Source organism: Mauremys mutica, chromosome 4 (assembly GCF_020497125.1).
Source record: "Mauremys mutica isolate MM-2020 ecotype Southern chromosome 4, ASM2049712v1, whole genome shotgun sequence".
Taxonomy (NCBI): domain Eukaryota; kingdom Metazoa; phylum Chordata; order Testudines; family Geoemydidae; genus Mauremys; species Mauremys mutica.
In genome coordinates, this window is record NC_059075.1 from 141,013,529 (window position 1) to 141,040,877 (window position 27,349).

The 27,349-nt window shown below is 41.6% G+C and overlaps 1 long non-coding RNA gene across 3 annotated transcripts in view; it reads right to left on the reverse strand.

Annotated features, from left to right (window-relative positions):
• LOC123369597 overlaps positions 1-27,349 on the reverse strand; it is a 79,928-nt gene that overhangs the window by 40,957 nt on the left and 11,622 nt on the right. The window contains exon 1 of one of the 3 annotated variants that reach the window (XR_006579099.1): positions 18,068-18,970. The exons of the other annotated variants lie outside the window; for them this stretch is intronic. This is a non-coding gene — a long non-coding RNA (uncharacterized LOC123369597). Of the gene's footprint in view, positions 1-18,067; positions 18,971-27,349 lie in introns of those variants that run through there. 3 annotated transcript variants of the gene reach the window in all.

Here is a 27,349-nt window from a genome sequence, read left to right on the forward strand (position 1 = left end):
CATTTGTGTTGCATAACTCCAGGAACACACAGTCCTTCAGCTGAACTAAACAGAATGACCGCACACTTCCCTTGATCCAGCTGCCTTTAGGTACCATAAGAATTCTGATCAATAACCAGGCTTTCAAATCCATCTTTCCCCAATACTGAAAAACAAAAAGATACAAAATAAACCCAACTGAAAAGTAAGTTTCAGATGAGTGGTTTTTTGTTTGGCTAGCCCTCCAAAAATCATTTTCCTGTCGAGCTTTCTGAACTCTCCTACAGATTTTAATAGAGAATTCTAACTCTGCTATAGAAGTCTATAGGATGGCTCAAAAAGGCTCTAGAAAAATCCCATTCTCTATTACATTTTATAGGACCTTAGAGTAAATTCTATAAATCCCTATTCATTCTTATTAATGTCTAGAGGACTTTCACATAATGGAAAGAGACAATGTTATACAATACTCAGGATTTATTAATGGGTTAAATTATACGTTATAAAATACACACATACACTTAAATCTATCCTGTATACCTTAACAGTTCATTTGTCTGATCAAATCCTTTACAGTTATGAAAACATCTTTTTTCACCCTAAAAGATGTGTAATAAGGATGGCAGAGCTGGGAAGGAGGGACAGGGAATCTGTACTTAAAACTAAAAAGGATTTTCTCAGCTAGTCTTGTTTTAGCTATGTTATTTTACTAAATATTATTTGTATTTAGGATAGTTTAGAAAACAAGAATTCAGTTTTGTGGAAAAACTTTGAGGTCTCAATATTTATTTTCAGTTCTCCATGGGATCAATTAGACCTTCTGAAAATTTTCATGAAAAAAAAACAGACACCTGCACCGCCAACCCAGAATAGCCAGGTTATTAGGGTACTCACCAGGCATATGGGAGACCCAGGTATACCAAGTCCCTGGTCTGAATCATAATCCCATATCGCAGGCAAGTGACACTGGACCCGAGAACTGTTACCCTGGCCACTTGACCAGTGTTTCTCAACAACCGGTCCATGGAGTGGCACCGGTCCCTAAGATCTCCCTAACACAGTTCAGGAAGGCAGAAAGCTGGTCCCTGGTTTCATAAAGGTTGAGAAACATTGCACTAGACCACACAGGCTCAATAAAACAATCCCCAGGAAGATGCCATTTGTATGATTCCCCAGAGTTTGTGTGGGAGAAGGGAGGGGGCAGAGACCATGAACAAACAAGACAGGGACTTTGTTCCTCTATCCTACTTAACAGATGGCACTGTAATAACCTAGCAAATATGTATCCTTTACCTTCTGGATATGCACATCAAGTACCTATTTGGAACTTTTATTTGTTTACTTATTTATTTATTTAAATCTGCAGCAACTGACTTGGAGAAATGGTAGGATTTACAAACGGACTTCAGAATTCATTGATTATTGCTACCTTAGAACTAGCACTAAGGCCCTGATCCTGTAAAGATTTATGAATGAGCTTGACCTTATGGAAACAAATAGACCCAGAGTTAAGCATGTGCATTAGTCTGCCTTAAACTATTAAAACCTTGATATCTCAGGCAACTAGTCACCCTCTCAGTATGAAACCGCAACAAATGATACACTTTAGAAAATGGAAAGGGAAACGGTTATACAATCAGATCCACATCAACTAGTCCTCATTTAAAAAAAAAATGGGAAGGTGGATTTTTTTTTTTGGGTGCACAAAAATTTCACTAAACCATTCTCTCTTCTTGTTGGAAAGTTTCAAATCTGGAAAGGTTTCACCCTCGCTATAGTATCAACAAAGCAAACCCCTTCTCTGTCATGGATTCCTCCGCCTGTCTGTCCTATTCACAGGCTGTCTCTCACCTTCAGCTGAGATTGTTAAAAAAACCAGTCTCTGCCCAAAAGAATTATTATATGTTTGTACAGCCCATAGGGGTTTTCAAAATAAAAGTATTTATAATAAATGATTGTGAAAGGATGCTCTTATAAAATTGGGATGTGAGAAGTCTTCCCCTTAATCCCCCTAAAAAATTTATTTCTGAGTCGAGTCTTTCTAGGCCAATTCCCTCCTTAGCCTTTTTTTTTTTTTTTTTTTTAAATACCGGTAGCTAATGTACAACTTCAGGGATATAGCTAATACTAAAAGGTAGGATAAAAGAGTATTTGATGCTTCCATAGCATCATTCATTTGAGGACCTCAAAGTAGTCGGTGAACTAAACATCATGGCTATGAGGGATGCTGAATACAAATCTGCAGCTGGTAAACAAAATTTCTATCAAAAGTTTTTTCCCCTTGGGCAAGATTTGGTCATTTATCAAGACCAGAATCTGATGCAAATACACTTCAGTTTGTTTTGAAACTTTTCTCTTCGCAAAACTTGGATGGAAAGTTTTACAAAACAAAACAAAAACAAAAACAAACAAAAAAAGAAAAAAAAAGCCCATTTGTCATGCTTCAAAATATTTTTTTGTTTCTCTGTTTCACCAATTTTGATTTGTCAATGTAGTTACATGGTGGTGGTGGTTTTTTCTTTCTCAAAATGGAAAATTTATTTTAAACAATTTCCTTGGAAAATTCAGAACATGAAAAAACCTACATATTTCAAAACAGACTGAAAAATGCTTTGAGATTTGCCAGCATTTCTGCCAACTATGTTTCTGATTTGTTTTTAAACTAGCTGTCTCACAGTGAGCATGACTCAGCATCTATTTGTCCCACGTACAGCCAGGAGAGCTGCAGATCACATTTTAGCCGGATGGAAGGCTGACATCCAGGTCCTACACAAAGATCTGGCTGGAATCACCCCAAATCAGAACCCAATATTTCTGCCAATGTAAGAAAGGACAGGGGAGAAAAAATGTACCGGGGCAGGGGGAGCACACTCATGAGACCATCTTCACACAGCATAAAAGAACAAGCAAATGGCACTGATATTTCTTTGCAGTTCACCTTAAGAATATACACCACAGAGAACACGTTTTTTCCATACAACAAACAATGGTGTGAGCATTATTTGATTTGTCCAGTGGAACCCACTGAGCACAAACCATTGCAGCTAAAGTTAAGTTCTCATCACTCTGCTTTCCTACGGCCCCACTGGCAAAGCAGGGAAACGAAACAATCCTCAACAGACCAGGAGCCTGATTATCAGTAGGGGCTTCAACCAGGACTTCACTTGTATCTGCGTGTGTAGTATCGCTACACTAATGTACACATGTGCAGGAGACAGATTCTCATATGTGGACATACAAATCCCATTGTAAGTAAAGTCTAACACCTGCACATACAAATCTCAGTGCACAGACCTTGATGCATACACATGCAGACCTCAATGCACAGATGCCTTTCTAGCATAGGTTTATAATGCCACCCATTTGTACTAGCTGTCTGCCTTCCATGTAAATTCAACAGCAAAGTTCCTAGTGGACTTCATGGAGTCTCTGACATCTGTTGGGGATAAAAACTGATTGGAGCAGGGGGTTTGCTTTTTATTTAGATTTTGCTAATTTCCTTCTCCCTTTCTTGTTTGGGTGTTTCTTGATTAGAGGGGGTGTTAGTGTTATGCTTATGGTGGAGGGTTTTTTTCCAGAAAGGTTTTATTTTAATGCCTTCAGAGCCATCATTGTGCTGTGAAGCATCCAGGATTGTCGCTGATGTCACCTGTTGGTTATGATCACAATTATTTTGCTCAAGAATGGGAGGATGGAGATAGGACAGTAGGTAAAGAGATCTTCAGGGCAAATGATGGCTTCTTGAGAACTGGGAAAAATATTGTGTTTTTCAAAGGGTTTGGTAGTTGCGCTTCTCTGAAGGAGGGACTGATTATTTCCATTAGTAATGGGCATAGTTGTTCTTCACGGACTTTTACCAATCAGAAGGCTCATGGATTCGTTTCGCAGGCTGTGGCTTTACTATTTTTCAGGGCTTTCTGAGCTTCGGTGCTGAGTGCGCAGATTTCAGTGCATGCATACACACACATGCCTCAGTGAACAGACATTGCACACACGTGCAAACAAGAGGCAACCAGACACTGAAAAGCAGGCCAATGCTTTACAGAGTCTCACTCTTCAATATTCAGAATCCAAAAAATGGAGGCTGCATAAGGAATTAAGACTTCGGGCACATCAATAAGTGAAAATAGGTCAGACAGCAGCGGCCGGATCTTTCTTTTGTATTCTTTCGGTAGGTTAATTTATACTGACCCCAATTCCATTCTTCAGACTGTTACATATAATTATTTCTATTTAGTAAGTTTCAAGAAGTAAACCTACAAGTGACGTGTTGGGTGAGGACGTGTATGGTGGCCCTCACTCTGGTTATTGTCTCAGGTGTGCGTGAAATGACGTGAGATGCTGTGTTTCATGTGACAATGACCTGGATTGACCCGAAGCCCTAGTTTCTATATGTAACCAAGGTAAACTGAATTATCAGCAGAACTGCACAATAAACCAGTTGTGACTACATCCCATTTGTTACTGCTGTACCTGGAATCCCACCACCTGTCAGTATTTGCACCTTTTCAAAGATGCCCACCAGAGTTACTTTCTCTTGTGAAAGGAGGGTCTTGTTTGGGGCATTATCATTTCTAATTTAAATTAAAACAAAAAACAAAACAAAAAAAAACCCCACCAGACTGAGTTGGGCTGAGAGGAAAGAGGAAGAAATCAGAATGCCATTACAGTTCATACACAATACTAGCTCTCAGGAATATGATTAGTTACTTGGCAACCAGAGAAAGGTGTGCCTGAGTAAACGGGATACAAATACATGCACGCTAGCTTCAGCAATAGAAAATGGATGAGAGGAAGGTCATAGTTCGTCTGGCTCATCAAATTTTGTTGTTGGAACAGTTTTTAGAACAACGCACCTGGAAACAGCCTCTCGTGATTTTAATACAAAGCAGGATCCTTCCACATCATTTCTGTGCTTTCCAAACATTCACTTCATGTGACACTGTCTTATCAAGCAGCTAATACAAAAGTTGCATGCCACAAGCCAGCAAGTTATGTGTATAGTGACCCTCCGCCTAGACAGAAGCTTTCCTGACTGAGGAAGAAAGATGATCTGATACCATGCCCACGAGTGCAGACAGATTAGACTAGCTTGATAGAGTTTACTTTAGGCAGAGATTCAAGGGACACCGTCAACTCAATTTGAGCCCAACAATTAAGGTTTTGTAAATAAACAAAGCACTTCGCTTTTGCTAAACCTAAATCCTTAGAAATGTTTTACAGGATTCAATTGTATTGTCTAATTCCACCAAAGAAAGTTAAAAAGCAAACAAATTTTCCTCTGCTATACTTCCATACCAAAAATCTCAGCACTGAGGACCTGAAAGCAAACTATAAATCAAAAGTGAAAGCAATTTTGTTCATCCTCATAATCCAAACCTAAAAAAAAAAAAAATGCAAAAAAGTAAACAAACACCACAAATAGTGGAAAGGGAATTGGATTTTTAAAATTCTTTCAGTTTTACTAATCTAAGATATTATTAGTAACATAGGTGAAGAAGTTTCATTTGTTTGTGGTAAATGATTTTTTTAAATCTGACAATCTTCCTTTCACTGTAACCAGAATTGTAATTAGTGTGATGCACTAAGACAGTGGCTCTCAACCAGGGGTTCGTGGCCTCCTAGGGGGCCTCGAGCAGGTTCCCGGGAGGGGGGCCCAAGCAGGGCCAGCATTAGACTCACTGGTGCCCAGGGCAGAAAGCCGAGGCCCCACCACCTGGGGCCGAAACCTGAGCAATGTAGCTTTGTGGGGGGCCCTGTGGCAAGGAGCCCCAGGAAATTTTCCTGCTTGCTACCCCTAATGCCGGCCCTGGCTTTTATATGCAGAAGACCAGTTATTGTGGCACAGGTGGGCTGTGGAGTTTTTAATAGTATGTTGTGGGGGCCTCAGAAAGAAAAAGGTTAAGAACCTCTACACTAAGACAAGACTTTCATTCCACTTCAGTATTAATGGAGTCCTGCTACACACTGACTCCACTGTGAGTATAACAGAGACTCAACTTCCTACATGTTGTAGCTGCCATTACTGGAATGCTGTTACTTCTAACTTTTGCATCAATGAAGAAGTTCATGTAGGCAAATATCACTATTGGTTCAAACATCATATTGTTACAGTAAAAAAATACCAGTTTAAGAACCCTACTGCTCAACTCAAAGTAAAGCATAGCGTTTCGGAAAACTGATCTCTAATACAACTTTTCTATATCATAACCACTTCAGTAGCAGATTTCATTCAAGGGTCATAAACAAACAAATATCTATACAATCATAAATAAATCTCACAAAACCTCTATCAAATAATGGCTATTCTAACCACTTTCCTGGAACACTGAGGCAAAGACAGGGAAAATGGCTTCCCCAACATCACATAGTGAGCCAGAAGAGCTGGAAACCAAAGCCAGTAGTCCTGACTGTGTCCTCAGCTCTTACCATAGGCAACACTCCCCCTCTAACTAGATTTCACCATTTCCCCTTCATGGTGGAAGTAGCTAATCTCTTCTGGGCCCCTCCCCTCCATCTTCTTTTTCAAGAAGTTACTACAGAATCAGAGAAGCAATAATAGCTTAAAAGGAGTTGGCTGTACCAGCGCAAAGACATCAGTCAGCAACCAGCCAAAGCTCTGATGCGTGGCGATATGTAGTGTCTGCTGGACCTGTCAGAGATGCAGCATAGTCATTTGCCTACTGAGGTTTGTCCTGCTGCCCTTCCGATTGTCCTAGTTTTTTGCCCTTAGGATCTACTTCCTTCATCGCATGCCCCAGAGATTCCTGTCTTGTCAAGGAACAAAGAAAATGTTTAAAGGAAAGCTACAGAAACCTGCTAATCAGAGCTTAAGTCTTTGGTATTTTTACACAGCAACATTAATTCTTCATATAATATTGTACTTGGTTCCCTGTAAGCCACGGAATGTGTGAGAGGTAGCTCAGCACATGTTATGAAGTATGGGATTTTGGGCTGTGATTTGAAATTCCACAGGAGATGGGCACCTAACTCCCTTAGGCTCCTTTGAAAATCCCACGCAAATGTCCTATTACATTATGAACTAAAAGCTCCAGAGCGCCACAGACTTGCATTGTATCCTGATAAGATGGTTGACTGAGCTTGGAAAGATAACGAGCCCAATAGTATAAAGGGGGCTTAAAGAGTCTGCAAATATGACTTACACCCAACTTTAAGCCCCTTCACAATGTCAGAGCAGGATAAAGATGCCTTAGCTTTGAGGAGAAACCAAGCCCATAAATGGAAACGTGTGCTGGAAAGTGTCTTCTATCATTTAGCATCTCCCACCGTTAAAAGTAATCAATTTTAAAACTAGGCTTTTTGGTGGAGCATTGGGACAGGGGGAGAAGGGAGGGGAGTCTAGAAAAGCCGATGAGATGTGGCAGGTGAAGATAAGTCTGTCAGATGCTCATGTCCCCAATACAAAAATTATTGAGAGACTGAAGTCTTGGTCTGTCCATCTGGCATATGTTCTTGGGGTTAGGGTTACCCAACGAGAGTTCAATTTTCCAGGATGGTTTTCCTTTTCCACTGTTAAAACTAAGAACCACCAGTGTCGTCATTACCCCCCCGCCCTCCACTTTTTCCAACAAATGCTTCTATGACCGGCTGCCTGGGATGGACCACATTGAGAACGCCACATGCAGGGCAGGCTGCAAGAAACAGGGCAGACAATCCCTCCAAACTGGTGGTTATTCTAGAATTAGATTCACCAAACCAGTAACAAAAGAGTTTCTATAGCACCACACTGGTTAACAAGAAGCCAAACACACAGTCCCCTTTAGGCATTCCAGCCCTTAGTTCCCATCCAGACAAACTGGTCTAATATAGCGAGGTCACTGAAAACCCAATCCACCATATCTGAGATTTTACCAAACCCAAAGGATCAGACACTTACCCCCAGGTCAATATATATCTCAGATCTTACCAACATATCCCGCTGTCAGCCAATCCTTAGTAAACCAACTAAAGATTTATTAATAAAGGAAAAAAGAGAGTTACTGAATGGTTAAAGAACCATACACTACAAGTGATTTTTAGTGTTCATAGATCAGGATCACAGCAGTGATGGAACAGACTGCTGGCTTGCAAAAGTCTCGCTGGTAATTTCCAAAAGATTGGGAAGTCCTCAGTACCATTGTTCAAAATACTACTTTTAATTGTAAATCCACAGTCCAGAGAATTGGAGCAGGAATGAGACAAAATGGAGATTTCTCAGGTGTCTTTTACATTCTCCTTCACATGCATGGAAATTTACTGTCCCAAACCAAGCCCACAGCCTCTGTGTATGGAAAGTTACTGGCCCAAGATGGAGTCCAGGGTAACATGCCCTTATGCCCTTACATGCTTGGCTGACTCACAGAGGCAGCCATTGCCCATATTCCTTCTGAGGCATCCACAGGCAAGGCTTACTGGCAGGATGAATTTCTTTAATTGCCCATTGTGACAGTGGAGTGTCCTTAATAGGCCATCAACACATAGCTGTCTAGTCTGTCACCATCCCTCCATTCTCAGAAGATCTTCAAATCAGGCCCCTGGCAGTTTGCTGTTATCTCATATTGGGGTTGTTAAAAGGCGGTGACTATTAGTATTATGGTGTATCTGGAGTTGTAAGAGGGAAGTGACCCCATAGGATGAAGTGTCTGTTAAAAGACATCACTCATCCCAACCATGGAAATTATAGTTTATAACCTGCTGTATTTGTCCAAAGACCTAGAAAAAATGATTGTGCTGAACCTGCAGGAAAACTATAGCTAATGAGACTAGGATTTTCAAAAGCACTGGCCTAATTTTTGAAAATACCACCCTAAAATGACCTATATGATTCACCGTAGTCTGGATTTAGACATCGTTACATACACATTTGTCTTGTCTTATTTATGCTGTAAACTTAACAGAGCATGGAACATGCCTTAATCCATGTTTACAAAGCGCCATGTGACTTTATGATGCTGTATAAACACATTAGAGAGAGGTTTTGTGCCCTGCTAAGCTGGAGTTCATATTCATTTCATAGTCTGATACAGCCAACACTGGAAACTGGCTATCCATGCACACTAGTATGTTTTTAAAGAGCACAACACTCACAAAACTCAGTAGGTTTATCCTTAACGGGCAATGCATTGTGAAAGCATCATGCCGGTTTGTATGGAGGGGAAAGACTACTATAAGAACTGAACTAGATAAGAAAGGGCAGTGTTGCAAAAAGAAACAATGAGTCATGCTTTAAAGACACACATCTTCAGAACACTAACCTAATATACCTTAGAACACAAGGAACAGAGCTTTCTTCTGGAAGTTGCTCTATGCAATAAGGCATTTAAACAGAAATCTGCAGAATCAGTTAATTCCGTTTACCAGGATGCATGAGATGGAAAAATCTGTCACCTTTAGGAAACCAATATATAAACTTTGAGCCAATAGCATTCACAGTGGCTTCCATTCAAATGACCATGATGCACATATTGGCCTTTAAATCATTCTCAAAATGACTGCAGGGCTGGAACAAATTGTGAAAGAAAGAATAATTCAATTAATTGAGGTACATGTAAAGGGGTGTAATGCAACATGGGTTTACCAAAGTTCAATCACGACAGACTAACCTGATTTCCTTCTTTTATCGAAAAAAAAATCAGGTATTTTCCTCAAAGAAGGACAGTAGATCTAATATACTGGGACTTCAGTAAAGCATTTGATCTAGTACCATATGGAAAATTATTAGTTTAATTCTTGTATTTATCCCTATCTTCCCTAATTTAAGTGGATAAGTAACTGGCTAAAGGGGAAAAGGCAGCTGGCTGTGCTGAAAGGTGAATTATCAGAATGGAAAGAAGTTACTAGTGGAGTTCCTCAATGATCAGTCTTGGGATCAGCCTTATTCAACATCTTCATTAATGACCTTAGCACAAAAAAAGTAGGCATGCACTAATGAAATTTGCTGACGATACACAGTTGGGAGATACTGTTAATACCAAGGAGGATTGGAATATTATATGGGAAGATCCAGGTGAATTTAAGAACCGAAGTGACAGAAATGGGATGAGATTCATTAGTACCAAGTGCAAGGTGATGCCCTTACGGTCTAATAACAAAAATTTCTCCTGGGAGCACATAAGCTGGAAGCAATGGAGAAGGAGAGAGACCTGGTATGTGGGTTGATCACAGGGTGACTATGAGCCACCAATGTGATGTGTGTGTGAAAAAGGCAAATGTGATCCCAAGATGTATCAAATGAGGCATTTTTAAGTATTAATACTATTGTACAAGGCACTGGTAAAACCTCATTTGGAACACTGCCTACAGTTCTGGCCACCCATGTTCAAAAAAGATTAATTTAAACTGGACTAGGTGCAGAGAAGAGTTACTAGGATGATCATGAGAGGAGCCTAAAGGTAATAATTGGAGATATACCAATCTCCTAGAACTGGAAGGAACCTTGAAAGGTCATTGAGTCCAGCCCCCTGCCTTCACTAGTGGGACCAATTTTTGCCCCAGATCCTTAAGTGGCCCCCTCAAGGATTGAACTCACAACGCTGGGTTTAAGCAGGCCAATGCTCAAACCACTGAGCTATCGCTCCCCCAGCCTGGAAGAGTCTGACTTGTTTAGTTGAGCAGAAAGAAGGCCAAGAGAAACTATAATGTCTCTCTAGAAATATACAAGGGAGTAAATACCAGGGAGGGTGAAGAGCTATTTCAGCTAAAGGATAATGCTGAAGCAAGAACAAATGATATAAACTGGCCATGAATCAATTCAGACTGGGTATTAGAAGGTTTCCAACAATGAGAGGGGTGATGTTCTGGAATAGCCTCCTGATAGTAGGTTGAGGCAAACAGCACAATTAAATTTTGAGAGAGCTAGACAAATTTAGGAGTGCAATTGTATGACAGCATTGCTTGTGATAAAGGGGTGGGGATCAACAGCCCTGCTGCTTTTTCCAGGTCATATCTTGTGTTCCTAAAAGCACATGCTTCAGGGTTTTAGATAGCCACCTGCAGGGGTCAGGAAGGGTTTTCTCTCCCTTTCGCCCAGTGTATGCTGTTTTTTTAAATCTCCTTCCTCTGAAGCATCAGGGATGGCCAGGACTGGTGTTGGGACGTGGGACACTGTAATCCAGGGCTCTGAGGTGGCACAGAGTATTCTCTCAGGTGCTTGGCTGGCTGATTGTTGCTCACCTGCTCAGGGTCTAACTCAGGGGTCAGCAACCTTTCAGAAGTGATGAGTCGAGTCTTCATTTATTCACTGCCAGTAATACATGTTAATGTTTTTAGAAGGTCTTTTTCTATAAGTCTATAATATATAACTAAACTATTGTTGTATGTAAAGTAAATAAGGTTTTTAAAATGTTTAAGAAGATTCATTTAAATTAAAATGCAGAGTCCCAGTGTGAGTGCCACTGAAAATCAGCTCGTGTGCCACCTTTGGCACACGTGCCATAGGGTTGCCTAACCCTATTGTCTAACTTATATGTGGTCTAACTAATATGTGGGTTTGGGAAGGAATTTTCCCTTGAGTCAGATTGGCAGGGACCTTGAGGAGGTTGTCACCTTCCTCTACAGCATCTGGGTATATCTCACTTAAGCATTTCCGTGCCACTGCAGCGGCCTCAGCAAGTACTGGTGCACCTCAGTATTTCCTATTCTCTGCTTGTGGCATATAACAGTCTAGTCTCATGTGGGCTGTAATACTTTGGTCTAATTTCAGTTGTTGGGTTTAATGTGCAGGTGCTGGGTGGGGTTGGTGATATAGAGGGGACTGTGAAATAGAGGGAGTCAGAGTAGATGACATGAAGGTCCCTTCTGATCTTAAACTCTATGGGTACATCTACACAGCCCACAGCAGGGAGTCTCAAAGCTAGGATTGACAGACTCAGGATTATACTATCATGCTAGAAATAGCTGTGTAGAAATTGCAGCTTGAGCTGGACCATGGGCTCTGAAGCGTCGGGAGGGGAATGGGCATCAGAACCCACACTCCAGCTCGACTCGCAACGTCTAAACAGCTATTTTTAGCACAGCAGTGCAAACCCAAGCCGGTCAAGCCTGCTGCAACTCAATGTGTAGATGTACCCTATGATTCTATGACGTTACTTATTAGGTGACAAGAAGTGAGCTCAAACAAATTGTCAACACACAGATGCCGTATAGCTTTGGAAACACTGCAAAGAAGAAGAGACCTGAGTGAAGTCCTCAAGAACACAAGAAAAAGCCTGAGCCTTGCTTGAGAACTGAAAACCAGTACCTTTTAATAGCGCATGAAAAAATACAGTACTTGACTTTCCATCTCCATGGTAACCTACTCCCTCAAATTGCTTTGATTTGTTTTTGATTCCTCTGGCTTCTTGCTGGCCTTGGAACCAAGCAGCCAAGGCTGAAGCACTGGTAGCCAAAGGACAGAAGATGGGCTGTGCAACTCTTCTTTGTCTTCAGCAGCAAGTGACTGGGGGCAAGGGGGGCTTGGCTTCCCCTTCCCCTCAAGGAAATGTCTGTGCCATCACCACCAAAGAAGAATACATGTTTCCGTGAAGCAAGCCAAAGGTAAATCACCTCAATAGGATGGCAACAGGTGACATGCAAGCTGAGTAAAAGGGCTGTAAACAATGGCTGAAGCTGTTACTGGTAGGGGCCAGGCCTTGATAACTTCTTCCAGCAGGAGACCTTCTGCTTCTGGAAGATTTATGTTGGCATCTGAAACTACAGACACACTTACCCACTCCAATCTCCTGCAGTTTTAAAGAGTGAGCCTCCCAAGGGACTAACAAGAGTCTGGAGGAAGATGTGGAAGATGATAGATTCTTGGAATATGGAGATTAGGTACCATGGTGATAAATGCTATGAACAAAATTAAGATGGGGTGGGAGCTCCACGTACAGCTAATATGGAGTTTAAGGAGAAAAATCTCTCTAGTGAAATTTCAGACAATTTCTCCATAATCTGTTCCAGGGACACATATATGTGTGTGTGAGTGAGTGCATGCACGTATGAGGGTGGGAGGGAGACGCACATGCACACACACATCCTGATACACATATGACTTTTTCCATGAAGGGCCCTCAACTCTAGAAGACTCAAGACTTCTTTATGTTTTCATTATTATTTATATAGTACAGTAATGGGGTGCACTCACCTCTCACAAGCACCCCCAGTCAAGTGTATGCGTGCCTGCAATTTTTCTCAATTTCCTTTGCTCATAGTGCCCCTGTCGGCTGCTGTGCTCATCAGGCGGGTCTTCAGTGACTCAGCCCTCCGGCCAAGTCACACTCTGTCCATTTGTCAAACAAACAAACCCCTTCCAGGGCACACAGTCCAAAACGTCCTCAATGTCCTGCATCCCTCCCTAGGCTCAGTCTTCTAAAACAGTCGAACAGAGCCCATCACAGTACCCTCGCTTGGTCCAGCTAGGTTGCAAGGCTCCTTCTCTGGAACTGAGCAGTGCCCCGAGTGCTTCTTCCCTGGGGACTCCTTGCCTCTACTTGAGTCTTCAACGACCCTAGCCTTCCTGTTGAGCCACCCCTCTTGGGCTCAGTTTGCTGACCACAGATCCCCACTGAGTCAGTCCCAGTAACTACCTGCTTAGTCCCTTGCAGGGGTCCTGTATCCAGCCCTGCTAGCAGCTGCTCTGTCCAGCCTTACAGCTCCTGCAAGCGGATTGAACTCACTCTGGCCCAGCAGCTCCTTTTATGTGAGCCTGTTGGGCCCTGATTGGTTGCTCCTTGCAGCCTCTCTCATTGGCTGTATCCCACACAGCTGCTTAGAGCAGCTTGGAGGACCTCTCTACTGCTCTTTTCTGGGGCAGGGTGAGGCGGGTCTGGAGGCCCTCGTCCATCCCATCACAAGCACCCAAAATTGTACAAGTGGCCCTACAGCAGGGGTCAGCAACCTTTCAGAAGTGCTGTGCTGAGTCTTCATTTATTCACTCTGATTAAAGGTTTTGCGTGCCAGTCATACATGTTAATGTTTTTAGAAGGTTTAACTCTTTCCATAAGTCTATAATATATAACTAAACTATTGTTGCATGTAAAGTAAATAAGGTTTTTAAAATGTTTAAGAAGCTTCATTTAAAATTAAAGTAAAATTCAGAGCCCCTTGGACCAATGTGAGTGCCACTGAAAAATCAGTTCGTGTGCTGCCTTTGGCACACGTGCCATAGGTTTTCTACCCCTGCCCTACAGCCATAAGAAAGGGCTCTGTCCCAGATGGTTACATATAAGCCCTTTTGTTGTTCCCTTTTCAATTTGTGCTTTTTCACATGGGGCAGTTTATAATTGTATCTTCCAGGTGTGGTTGGGCATTACTGTCTCATGGTTTCAGATCTAAAGCATTTAAGCACATTGCCCTATTTATGACCTTACATTCAGACACTACTTTCCACTCAGCTGGATCCCAAAATCTTTAGAAACTTTACTAACTGTACAAACTAGGAACAGGTGGCAGTCCACCCACTAGTCAACCGCAGCCACTTGTGGGATAGAATGCAGCAACAGCACTACACAGCAGTTTAGGACATGATACTGCATCCAAAAGAAACTACACAGGGAAATGCTTGGGTGCTACATAAACAACAAAAAATACCTAAGGAGGTCTTGGAGTGTTTCAGAGTTGATGGCCCTCCACAGAGAAAACTCCTGAGTGTGTTAGGATGTGCATCTCCCTCACACACGACTATGGGTAGGCCGGGTGGCTCTGAGTCTGCATACAAATGGCCAATATACCGCTGCTGCTTTTTGTTTTTGCAAACTTAGCATTCTTTCCATCTACATAACTGCTCTAGCGAACATGCAAGTCTCAGGATCATTGTGAGGACCGATGAAGAGGAGAGTTGTAAATGTGAACAAGGCACACCTGACACCTTTCAAAGAGCGAGGCTGGAGGTGAAAATAGCAAAGGGGGGCTAAAATAGATGATATCACAGAACTGAGAGGCCATTAGAATACCTGCCGGGGATATAGCCAGGGCAACAGCAAGGAGCATTTACCTTACTGCAGTCAAAAGCAAGGCCTTTCAGCTTCAGGCTTCAGCATGAGCACAGAGGTATCTAGGAGAAGGTGGGTATAAATCATTGATTAGAAGGAAGCACATCCAGTGACTAGAGAAGGAGAGACTGGCAACTAAAAATACTCTGCCCTCTTACTTGCCTTCTCCTTGGCCAAGTCACTGCACTTTCCGGACTCAACTTCCCTACCTGTAAAATTGGGATCAAAAGACTTATTTTCAAAAGTGACCTGAGACTCTTGGGTGAAAAGGTGCCATCTAAATATTGTTATTTATTACAAGAAAGTAAATTCCAGCGCTCAAGGACCTCCACTGAGAATATCCTATGCCTGCCATCAGCGCTTTAAGATCTTTATCAGTTTTCAGCCAACTACAGATGGCAGGCCTCTTCCATTTCTATCAAGTCTCTCTTTTCATCCAGTGCAGCATTGGCGCCTTCAATATATTCCCAAGAGCCTTGATTTGTAACAATAGCGGGATATTTTAGGTAACTGTCATGCACAGGGCACACTGCTCATTGCGTCAATGCTGCTATTGTACTGCTACACTTCTCCTCCTCTTGTAAAGCATGTGGGCAGATACTTAGGGGATGCAACATCCCTAACTCAGGAAGACAAGAACAATGCTATTCTATAGACCAATGCATCAGGATTCTCCAATTTGAGGGAATAGCAATAAGGAAGTGAAATAAATCTTGCCTCCATTACAAAGGCCTGGTAAACCGGAATATTAGACCACTAATACAGCAGTGTAATACCTGGAAGAGATATTTTGTTAAATGTGCATGAGAACAAATCTGTTGATGCAAGAGACCTTGAGTTTCTTAAAGATTAAAGTTCCTAAATTAAAAATCTACTGGAGCAATATAATTGGGTCACGGCTACAATACATGGGAGCATGCAGTACTGTACCAAAAGATACAATGAGAAATTTAGATGCCTTCTTTTAGGGAGGGCATCTAATCTCCTGCAATAGCAGCAATGGGCAAGACAATCTGTTGCGGCAAGGTCTTTCTCACCACCTATTTCTCTTTCCCCCGCCCCTATTAACATGCATACCTGCCATACCAGCTTGGCCTGCAGCCATATCACCATGTACAGTGACCCAGTCAGCTCTCAGCAGGGGCAGCCTGCATCAGTACATGAATGGGGGAATTGTAACAAAACACTTCTATGCAGCGGAAGATAGTTCTGGTGGTTTAACTTTTTACCTTCTGTAAATGCACTGATCCACTGCCCTAATGGTGATACTAGAAATCAAAAGTGCCTTCTTTTGGATGAGCTCTAAAACTGAGTTCTGACTCCTTCTGCTCATGAAAAGATCCCATGGGGGTTTTGTTTATTTGCTTGCTTTGCAAGAACAGGGGTTTTAACATTTATTCTCCTAATAAATGTAGCCCAACTCAAGTTCTCCTTGCAATTTAAGTGGAGTAAAGCCACCTTTGCCTTCTGTCTTCCATTGTTATGTAATGTTAGCGTGGAGATTTTTTCAAAGGCAAAGGCATCTCCAGGTGCCCAGCTCTCGCTGAAAGTCAATGGGCATTAGATGCAATACTCCAGCTTGCATCTTTGAAAGTCTCCTCTTGAAAAGCAGGCTTTCTACATATGCTTGGGGTAGGGCTAGCATCCTCTTCTGTCCTATCATGCAAGTTGCTGATGTTTAACCAGGAATGATTTTTCAGCGTAATGTGATTCTATATATATAAAAAAAAACTCAAATCCTTTTTCATGAAAAACAAAACTAATAATGAAGACAGGAAGTCCTCAATCACGCTAGATAAAACTGGAGTCATGTGTAAGATTACACAGGTTATGATACACGTGCAGAAAAATAGAAAGTTAGCAAACTGAAAGCAGCAGTTGTATTTGACTACTAACATAATAAAAAGATGCAAAGAAATATAGGAAATAATTTCACTAGGTTTTTCCTTCTGCTTCCTCTTGATGCAGAACCTGGTTTATTATATTAATTCCTTCCAAAAAGCCTGTTATCACTAAAGAAGTTAATCCAAATTAAATATTTAACTAAAAAGAAATTAGCTAAAAACTATTAATAATAACCCATATTGGCCCCAGCCTAATAAGGCTGTTTATTTGGGCTAAGGCAACTACAAGGGGAAAAGCCAGTTTATTAACTTTTATCCCAACAATCTTTTTACAGAAATGGTTTAAAAACAAACTACATCATGTACACAGGGACAGAAACAATGCATACCAGGTAGAAAACAATCCATTGCTGTACAGTTATTATTAAATTCAATGAAGTGATTGTTCCTGAATATGCAAAGCTCTCACACACATTGCTGTAAAGTGCTCGTTCTGAACCTTCTCCATATCATAACCTGAAGTTAAAGTTTCGAGACATCCCCCACACCTTATAATCATCTTGCCATAAGGAAAGAGCACTCCCTATATAGTAATAACTGCAAAAAAGGCAAGAGAAATTAAGGGAAAAGACAGGTTTTGCAAAATCATGCCAACATTTTTCATCAGGACAAATTCATCATAAGCTAATTCTGATTATTTTTTATACCTTGCTTTTTCCCACTGAGGCACAGCTAGCTTACAGGGAAACATGCTCAAACTGGGACAAATCCACATAGCACTTACACATGTGCTTAAGTGCATTGCTGAATGTGGACAGATTTAGGCATGTGCTTAAGTGCTTTATTGGATAGCGACAGCTGTTTGTTAAAATTACCCACAGCATTGTGTGATTATCCAAGACTGCAAGAATTCGGGGGCAGGGATTTCTTTTTTATTATTCCATGTTTGTATAACACCCAGCACCAAGCGGTCCTGCTGCTGAGACCTTTAGAGGCTTTCACAATACAGATAATAGACACTGAAATAATTATTATTTCATCCATCTTTAGTGCCTTCGATTCGATTTCATGCAGTACTGCAAGTGCTCCCTGCTCCAAGGAGCTTACACTCTAAGCTTAGAGATGGCATAAGAAGTGAGAGCAAACACAGTATAAGAGGAGAAGGCAGGAAATAGAGTTGGGGGGCAGATGATAAAGGTAATAAAGATCCCAGGGTTATTAAGTTTACCTCATGCATGTCATTTATTTGTATCTTTTGCTCTAATTGCCATTTACCTCTGCCCTTGTTATCTGCTGTCCTGATGAAAGCAGTAGATCTTTCAGATGGATGCAGGAGTGGAGTGGGAAGGATGTTGGATGTTCTGGGATTATGAGATTGTTCTGCCCACAGGAGGTGGCCTGGTAGTAGGGATCAGAATGGAAATGCTTAGGCTGGCATTCGGGCTGGCATCACAAGAGCAGGCCCACGTTTCCAAGACAAGGCAGGCAGGATCAGAGAACGAAACATGAACAGCATTTCACCAGGCCCCCACAAGCTGTTCTTAGCATCTTGGTAAACATCCAGTATCCTGTGACCCTGAGAGGATTTGGAGGAGGGAGCTGAAGCAGAATCATTTTTTTTAACCTCTCACTGAAGTTATTAAGAGAACCTTAGGCAGCCAGAATTACCAGTCAGCCCAGACGGAAGCAAACAGCAGCCTCTGCTAATGCAGAGAAGCTGGGCTGGAGAGCCAGACCTCCTGACACAGCTCCACTCTGCAGCGAAGCTTCACAGGGAGGTGGCGCTTCCTCCTCTGAACTGGGGGCATGATTTGCATCATCATTTCATGGCTGCTGTTGCCTCAGTAACGGTGACAGTGCGCGCACACAGACAACAGCGTAGAGCACAGAACAGAACGTTTCCCTCTCACTATCTGATGCGGGTTTTTTTTAAAAACAGGATGGCTCAGGCTGTTCCTGTTCTTTTAAGCAGCTCCACTCATTCATCCATTTTAACTGGGCACACCATTTGTATAAGTTTAATGACCTCTAATTAGAAACAAAACACATTCCCTCTTGTCACTGCACCCCAGCCTGCCATTAATTTTTATTTCCTTCCAATTGCTTGGGTTATATTAATCATCCCAGCGCTTATGTATTTGCATATAGACACAACTGTCTAGGACATACCCAGGCATTAAACTGTTATTCCTACATTCCCCGCTCCACCACCACCACCAACCTGCCACACACAGAGTGCAAGTAACAGGGGCGCCGTTTCTGTAGAATTGTTTGCTGTCTGAAAAATGCTCTCGGCTCCCAGATTTATATCACAATAATAACCCTTTACACTCCCTTTGCACCTCTCATCCAAGGATCTCAGAGTACTTTACAAACATTAAGCCTCCAGGCGCCCCAGTGAAGCAAGGATAAGAAATTGGCACTAACAACATGTGGCATATAGATGCTGAGGGTGCAAGAGTTTCTCTTACTAAATGCAGCACTGGAATTTTTTTTTTTTTACTTGCCTTATTTTCGACCCCATTTTAGCCGTGCTGGTGATGGGATGTCTCCGTCAGTACTGCAGTGTCAAGTTCTGCTACATCAGCTAATCTCACATCTTTAGCACAAACCCCTTTCTTTATCTGGTCTTCAGCCTGGAAGATTTTCTAGGGTAACAGCTAGTCTGTCTACTGGTGTCACAAGGGGTTTGCTCCTGCCTTTTTAACATGTCGACATGTGAAGGTGAGGGGCAGATCATGATGAAATCTGCAGTAAGCATCTTCCGACCTAAGCACAGAGCTTCCTTCCTCCCACCACTCCCTGAGCATGTTTGTTTCAGGAATGAAAAAGTCCTGCAGAGGCTCCCAGCCCTGCTATTGGCTCTGCCAGATACACCTCTGCATTCTTATTTGCTGAGCAAAGAAAAGGAAAAGGGGGGGGGGGGAGAGAAAGATATCATCTCTAAATGGTCTTAGATTCAAAATAAACCCAGGTTCCAAGGAGCAGATATTCTCAAAGGCATCAACAGAGAATCTGGAACAAAAAATAAAGATATCCAAAAGATCTCTTGCATGGTGTCAAGTATCAGGGGGTAGCCGTGTTAGTCTGTATCCACAAAAAACAAGGAGTCCGGTGGCACCTTAAAGACAAACAGATTTATCTGGGCATAAGCTTTCGTGGATGCATCTGAAGAAGTGCGTTTTTTAACCCATGAAAGCTTATGCCCAAATAGATCTGTTAGTCTTTAAGGTGCCACCAGACTCCTTGTTGTTTTCAAAAGATCACACACACACACACACACAATCTGATCATAAGTCTGTGCTCCCAAGAGGATGTTGTGTTTGTGGATTATGAAACTACTACTCCACATTGCACCAAATTGTTGGGAGGGCACGCCGCAAACTCTCTGCATGGGCAGGCATTTTTAAAAAAGTATTTTGAGCTTAAACTCAAAGGACAGCAGCGGAAAGACATGAGCTGCCTCTCAGTGAATGTAGTCTAAATCAGTGTCTCTCAGCCTTTCCAGACTACCATACCCCTTCCAGGAGTCTGATTTTTCTTGCGTACCCCAAGTTTCACCTCACTTAAAAAACTACTTGCTTACAAAAATCAGACATAAAAATACAAAAGCATCACAGCACACTACTACTGAAGATTGCTTACTTTCTCATTTTTATCTTATAATTATAAAATAAATCAACTGGAATATAAGTATTATATTTACATTTCAGTGTATAGTATGATATATAAAGCAGTATAAACACGTCATTGTATGAAATTTTAGTTTGTATTGACTTCGCTCATTGTAAAACTAGGCAAATATCTAGATGAGTTGATGTACCCCAGCATTGAAAACTACTGGTATATGACAACAACACTTAGCTCTTTTCATTCGTAGAGCTCAAAGTGCTTTAAAAGGAAGCTAATTGTCATTATCCCCATTTACAGGTGGGGAAGACAAAGCCCAGGGAAATGAACTGACTTGCCCAAGGTCATCCAATAGGTCACACACATTGCAGTAGAACCTCAGAGTTATGAACTGACCGATCAACCACACACCTCATTTGGAACCGGAAGTACGCAACCAGGCAGCAGCCGTGACAAAACAAAAGTAAATACAGTACAGTACTCTGTTAAACGTAAACAACTAAAAAAAAAAAAGTTTTAAAAAAAAAGATTTGACAAGGCAAGGAAACAGTTTCTCTGCTCATTTCATTTAAATTAAAATGGTTAAAAGAAGCATTTTTCTTCCGTATTAGTGAAGTTTCAAAACTGTATTAAGCCAATGTTCCGTTGTAAACTTTTAAAAGAACAACCATAATGTTTTATGTGGATTTCCCTCTGACCAAGCCACATGGTGTATCATGGGAGTCACATGATTGTGCACATTACAGGGACATGTAGTCTGGCCAGGCAGAGAGCCTGGCCTATTGGGGAGCATGGGGGTATCAGCTAGGTTGACCGGACAGCAAATGTGAAAAACTGGGATGGGGGTGGGGGGGTAATAGGAGCCCTATATAAGAAAAAGACCCAAAAATCGGGACTGTCCCTATCTGGTCACCCTAGTATCAGCTTCCAAACTACAACTCCTACCAGGAGTGAGCCATTAGGGGAAAATGAAGTTTAATATTGATCTAGCTCAAAAGATCAGTTCAATAAACCAAAATGAAAAATTTCAATTTCTGAAACACTGAAACTTTCCAATATTTCTGAATTTTTCATTTAATTTCTGTTCTGCAAAATATCTTGACTGGGAATGAAAACAAATGTTTAAGTGTCATAATTCTGTCGCATGGGAAATTCTGAATTTTGCTCTGCTCTAGTACTGTGGTGTATATAGAGTCATACCAGAAGTAGGGTTATGCACACAAGAGCATATGGCTGTCTACGTACAGAGGAACAAGCCCTTTGGGGTAAATCGCACAGAATTTGAAATGGATGAAACCCATAAGGTTCTGAGGAAATTACTCAAAGCCCTCTAGAATTGAAGAAACAATTAAATCCATTCTGGAACCATTCTAAAGAAAACAATAGCAGGGATAGCAGGCTATTCATGATTCTTAAAGTTGATTTTAAAATTCTGTTTCTAAGATTACCATTGTCTTCAGTTCTATAAGTTTCATCTATTGATGTAGATGGATATCAGTGGATCTCAAAGCGCTTCTCAATCACTAATGGGATTTCTCCTCACAGTCCCTTATGGTAGGGAAGCATTATCACCCTGTTTACAGATGGGGAACTGAGGCACAGGGGTAGATATAGTGATTTATCCAACATCACACAGGCAGTCTGTGGCTGAGCTAGGAAGTGAACTCAGAGTGCTAGGTCCACTAGACCAAAAGGAAGGATGGCCCGGCGGTTAGGGCACTAACCTAGGACTTGGGAAACCAGGATACAATACTCTGCTCTGCCACAGATTTCTGTGTGACTTGGGGTGAGTCACTTGGCATTCCTCTGTCTCAGTTACCCATCTGTAAAAACCAGAGATGATAATACTTCCCAACCTCACAGGGTGTTGAGGGGATAAATACAGTGGGAAGAGCTTTGAGATATACTGATGAAAAGTGTTATACAAGAGCCAGGTATTACTGTTATTCCTACTGCATCATTTTCATATGGGTGTATCACTTAACATAGAACATGAACCCACAGTACTTATTGGTCTCCACACAGCCGGCATCACAGGCTGGCGTAGCCAAGCATGCATTAGCATGGCCACCTACATTCATGACAAGCATAGGTGCCAGCATAGCTGAGTGCAGGGAGACATGCTGATGTGGCTGAATGCTGCTCTGCTCACAGATACAGCATAAGCATTGCATATGGAAGCAGAGAGATCAGTGGAAATTTCCCAGAGGAGTCAGCACTGGCCTAAGAGGAATGAAGCAGCAGCTTCTACCTTTGTGAAGCAACCAATGGGCACTCATGGCATTTCAGCAGTGCGCCTTTGCAGAGGATAAACGGGAGGAAGGAGAAGGTTAACAGCCAGTACTGAGCTAAAAAGGGAGACCATTGCACCTGCCCCCACCCTCCACTCTAGACCCTGAGCTCTTTGCATGCAATGTCAATAGCAAGGCAATCCTGCATATGAGGCATTTTTTCAGCCTGGCACATACTAATCTGAATTGGACCAGCCTGCCCCATGCAGTAACCTGCTGCTGGGCTGGACTGTGCGCTGGATTTCTGCACTGTTACAAACACCACAACAAACTCTAGAATCTGAAATAATTAAAACAAAAAATACAACCCAATCTAATTTACTGTTTGCCATTTGTGCTTTATGCATTTTCATTTTCATGCTGTTTGAACTGTGAAATCAGATTACTTATTTTCACTTGGTTGGTGCTTAAATGCAAAGATGATATATAAGGTTTGTTTATACTCAAGACTAGAACAGGGATGTTAAAAAGAGCCCAGTGAAGTTAGGCATCCAGCTCCTACTGAATTCAATAAAATCTGGGCCCTTAATTCCTCCTGGAGAATTCTCTGAAAACCCCAGCCCTAGTTCCTGCATGCCATGGCTCAATGGTATTGCCTCCAACACAGGCAACTTTTCTAAACCTGTTAATTTATTTTTCTTTAAAAACAAATATTTCTATTCATGATGCAACAAAACCATAAACCCTTAATGTCTGTTCCCTTTAGCACAAGTAGAAAGAACATAAATTATGTTGCACAACAACAAAAAAAAAGTATCTGAATCATTTTCCTGTAATTGGCTATTAAGAACTTGTACCACTTTAATCTATTAATTAGACATCTTATCATCTTTGACATGTTAGCAAGTTGCCAAAGCAGGAACTAACCTCTGGGGCAGGCAGCTGATAAGAAAAGCAGGAAGATACAAACAAATGACTAAAAAAAAATATATATTGAAAAGTAGGAAAAAAGTGCTTCAAGTTAGAGACCCAGAAATAGGTAATAAATATAAGTGAGGTTCATGAAACATCTCAAATTAATTTACAAGAAAAAAAATAGAACCTAAAAATGAATGTATTAGGTGCCTATGCATCAGCCAGTTCCTGTAGTGCAGGGGTAGGCAACCTATGGCACGCATGCCAAAGGCAGCACGCGAGCTGATTTTCAGTGGCACTCACACTGCCCGGGTCCTGGCCACCGGTCCAGGGGGCTCCGCATTTTAATTTAATTTTAAAACTAAGCTTCTTAAACATTTTAAAAACCTTATTTACTTTACATACAATAGTTTAGTTATATATTATAGGCTTATAGAAAGAGACCTTCTAAAATTGTTCAAATATATTACTGGCACGCGAAACCTTAAATTAGAGTGAATAAATGAAGACTCGGCACACCACTTCTGAAAGGTTGCCGACCCCTGCTGTAGTGTATCTTGCACTAGAAAATAAAAGGCGCACAGAGTCTAGAGACATCCTATAACTATTTCCATGATATGAGCACAAGGCTATGTTTCTGTAACAACAACTAAGCACCTGAACCAATCCACTTTAAGTGAATGGGAGATTTTTCCTCAGTGGGAGTAGGACTATGCTTCGAGTGAGTTTCATAAATGCCAATGTTTGACACGTTTTAGACTATGCTGGAATGCTTAAGAGCATGGATGTATGGAGTTAAAATAGGAACTTTCCCTGGGTGACTTTTACAGCAGTTCCTGCGCATGAAAGGAGCTGGACTGATGACCATGTCGACTGAATTTCACTTTATCCATAACACCACACTGGCTAGGAGTGAGTTTGCTCTTTGCTATCTAATCCACAGCGAAAAGAGCCTACTAGTGCTGCCAGCTAATGAACCTCAGAGTTACAAACTGACCAGTCAACCACACACCTCATTTGGAACCAGAAGTACAAAATCAGGCAGCCTCAGAGGAACCCCCCCACCCAAAATAATAATAATACAGTTCAGTACTGTGTTAAACATAAACTACTAACACAATAAAGGGAAAGCAGCATTTTAATTCTGCATAGTAAAGTTTCAAAGCTGTATTAAGTCACTGTTCAGTTGTAAACTTTTGAAAGAACCACAATGTTTTGTTCAGAGTTATGAACATTTCTGAGTTACGAACAACCTCCATTCCCGAGGTGTTCGTAACTGAGACTCTAGTGTACTCATAAATGGAAAGACTGTCACTGCCTTCAGTGAGAATTGGCTCAGGGCCTATAAGAACAAAAATTAAAATATATTTAAGAATAGCTACAGAAGTCTGAGGAGTTTTCAAGCGGTTGTGATGGGAATATGGAAGGGTCCATTGCCTTGCAATTTACCAATCTCAACAGTATAGTCTCAGATAGTAGAGATTGCCTAGGAAAAGTCATGTCCTCTGGGAAAAATCTAAGGAGTTATAGATAAATTAGATTCTGGGAAGTCACTGGGCCTAAATGACTTTGCCATGGAGAATCAAAACAACTTGATATTTGTTGACTCCAGTTTATTTATGACTCTGTACTTTGCCTGCAGCAAACACCTGTCTCAGGTAACTTTTGCCATCCAAGGATATAAGGTTGAGATTAGTTTACTGAATTATGGGTAAAGAATTTGTAGAAATCAAGGATTTAATTCCAATCTGTAGGATTTTATCCCTGATGTTTTAAGTCATTCCTGGTTGCGCTCCTTGATGGCATCTATTTGGTTACCTAGCAAAAACCTATCGCTATAGGCTACACATCCTTTGGAAATCCTGCTCTAGTTCTATCTAATTCCAAATTCTGTTACTATGTGTTTTATGTAACTGCCATTTTATTTGTAAATCTCTCATCAAGTTGCCTACTTATCCTTTAGAGCCCCATCTACACTAGGGACATTTTTTTTCAAATATGCTAGTGCCAGTTCATTGCCACTGATGTTAGTAACACTGGGAGCCCTAATCTATTTAGTCTCTAGTCCTCCAAGGAGTCATTCAGGAAAAAAGCAGGGGAGGCAAGACACGTCTGATATTTCTAAGGTAAAAAAACCAAAGCAAAAAAATCTGCCAGGGGAAAAAAAAAAGGGGGGGGTGCCTTTGCAGGCCTTCTTTCTCTACAGTAAAGAAACAAAAAGGGACACTTCTTTCTGTCTTTGTGGGTCACCTTTAAATAATTTCTCCAGAGGATCCAAAATGGGGAGGGAAGGAGACTGCAGAGACTAAGTGACTGAGTTTAAGGGAAAAGGTCAAACCCACTATAAACAGAAGGAAAGAAATTGCACTGCTAGAGTATAAGCCCCAAGGGACTTTTGGAAAGTTGAGAGAACAATGTAAGTTTCAGATGAGATAACGAGTGATGGAGATGTGTCTGCTCAGTCTCAAAGGCCTGGTCTACATTAGGAAATTAGGTCAGTGTAACTACGTTGCTCAGGAGTGTGAAAAATCCACACCCCTGAGCGATACAGTTAAACCAACCTAGCCCCTGGTGCAGACAGCGCTACGTTGACAGGAGAATTCTCCCATCAACCTTGCTACCGCCTGTCAGGGAGGTGGAAAACAACTCCCCCACCCCAAACAGCACAGCCATCTGACCACTGCTACTTTTGACATAAAAGTTTTGATTTATAAAAGCCTAACTTATCCTAATGCTGCTAAAATGGAGATGACTTACGTGTAACCGGAGGTTCTTCGAGATGTGTGATGCCTATCTGTCTTCCACACATGGGATAAACATGCACAATACATGCCGGAGTCCAGAATTTTTTGCAAGCAGCGTCCGTTGGCCCACACAGGCACCGTAACTCTCCTCATGCGCCGAACCAAGGGGGCTGACATCTCTCCAATTTCCCATTCTTACCGCAGTCCAAACAATCCACAGCAGAGAGGACACAGGGCAGGTAGTGGAATACAGATAGGGACCACATCTTGATGAACCTCCAGTTATAGGCAAGTAACCTCTTTCTTCTTCAAGTGATGGTCCCTATGTTAATTCCACATGTGAAAGATTAACAAGCAGTAGTCAGACAGGAGATGGGTGCAAAGACACAGAAGCAATACCTGACTGTAGTACAACTGGACCACAGCATATCATCTTGTGAATGTAAGCAAGGAGTTCCAAGTAGCTGCCCTATGTATCTCTCAGGGGGCGGGGAGGGGTGTCTCAAAGATGCAGCCAAAGTAGTGTGCCCTTTAGTGGAATGAATCCTCATCTCCTCCAGAAGGGGAACATTAGCTAGTTAGTAAGAAAGGGTAATACAATCCAAGATCCATTTTGAAAGTCTTTGCGTTGATATAGCTTGACCTCTGGATCGCTCTGCTATGGGAACAAATAGCTAGGTGTCTTTCTAAAATCCCTTTTCTCTGTAGATAAAAGCCTTTCAGACGTCTAGAGAACGCAGCCATCTCTCTTTATCTGAAGCATGGAAAAAATACTGCTAAATGAACTGCCTGACTCTCATGAAACTTGGAGACTGCTTTAGAAATTAATTTAGGGTGGGGTCATAATACGATCTTTCCTTTATAAAAGTTAGTACATGGTACATCTGTTGTGATTGCTCCCAGCTCGCTGACATTATGGCTATTAGAAAGGATAGATGGCCGTAGAGCCTCTGGGTGCTATTCCTTGGACTGCTCTGTAACCACCTGCACCAGCACGGAATTTGGCGGAGGGTGAGAGAACAAAAACCCTCCTCTCT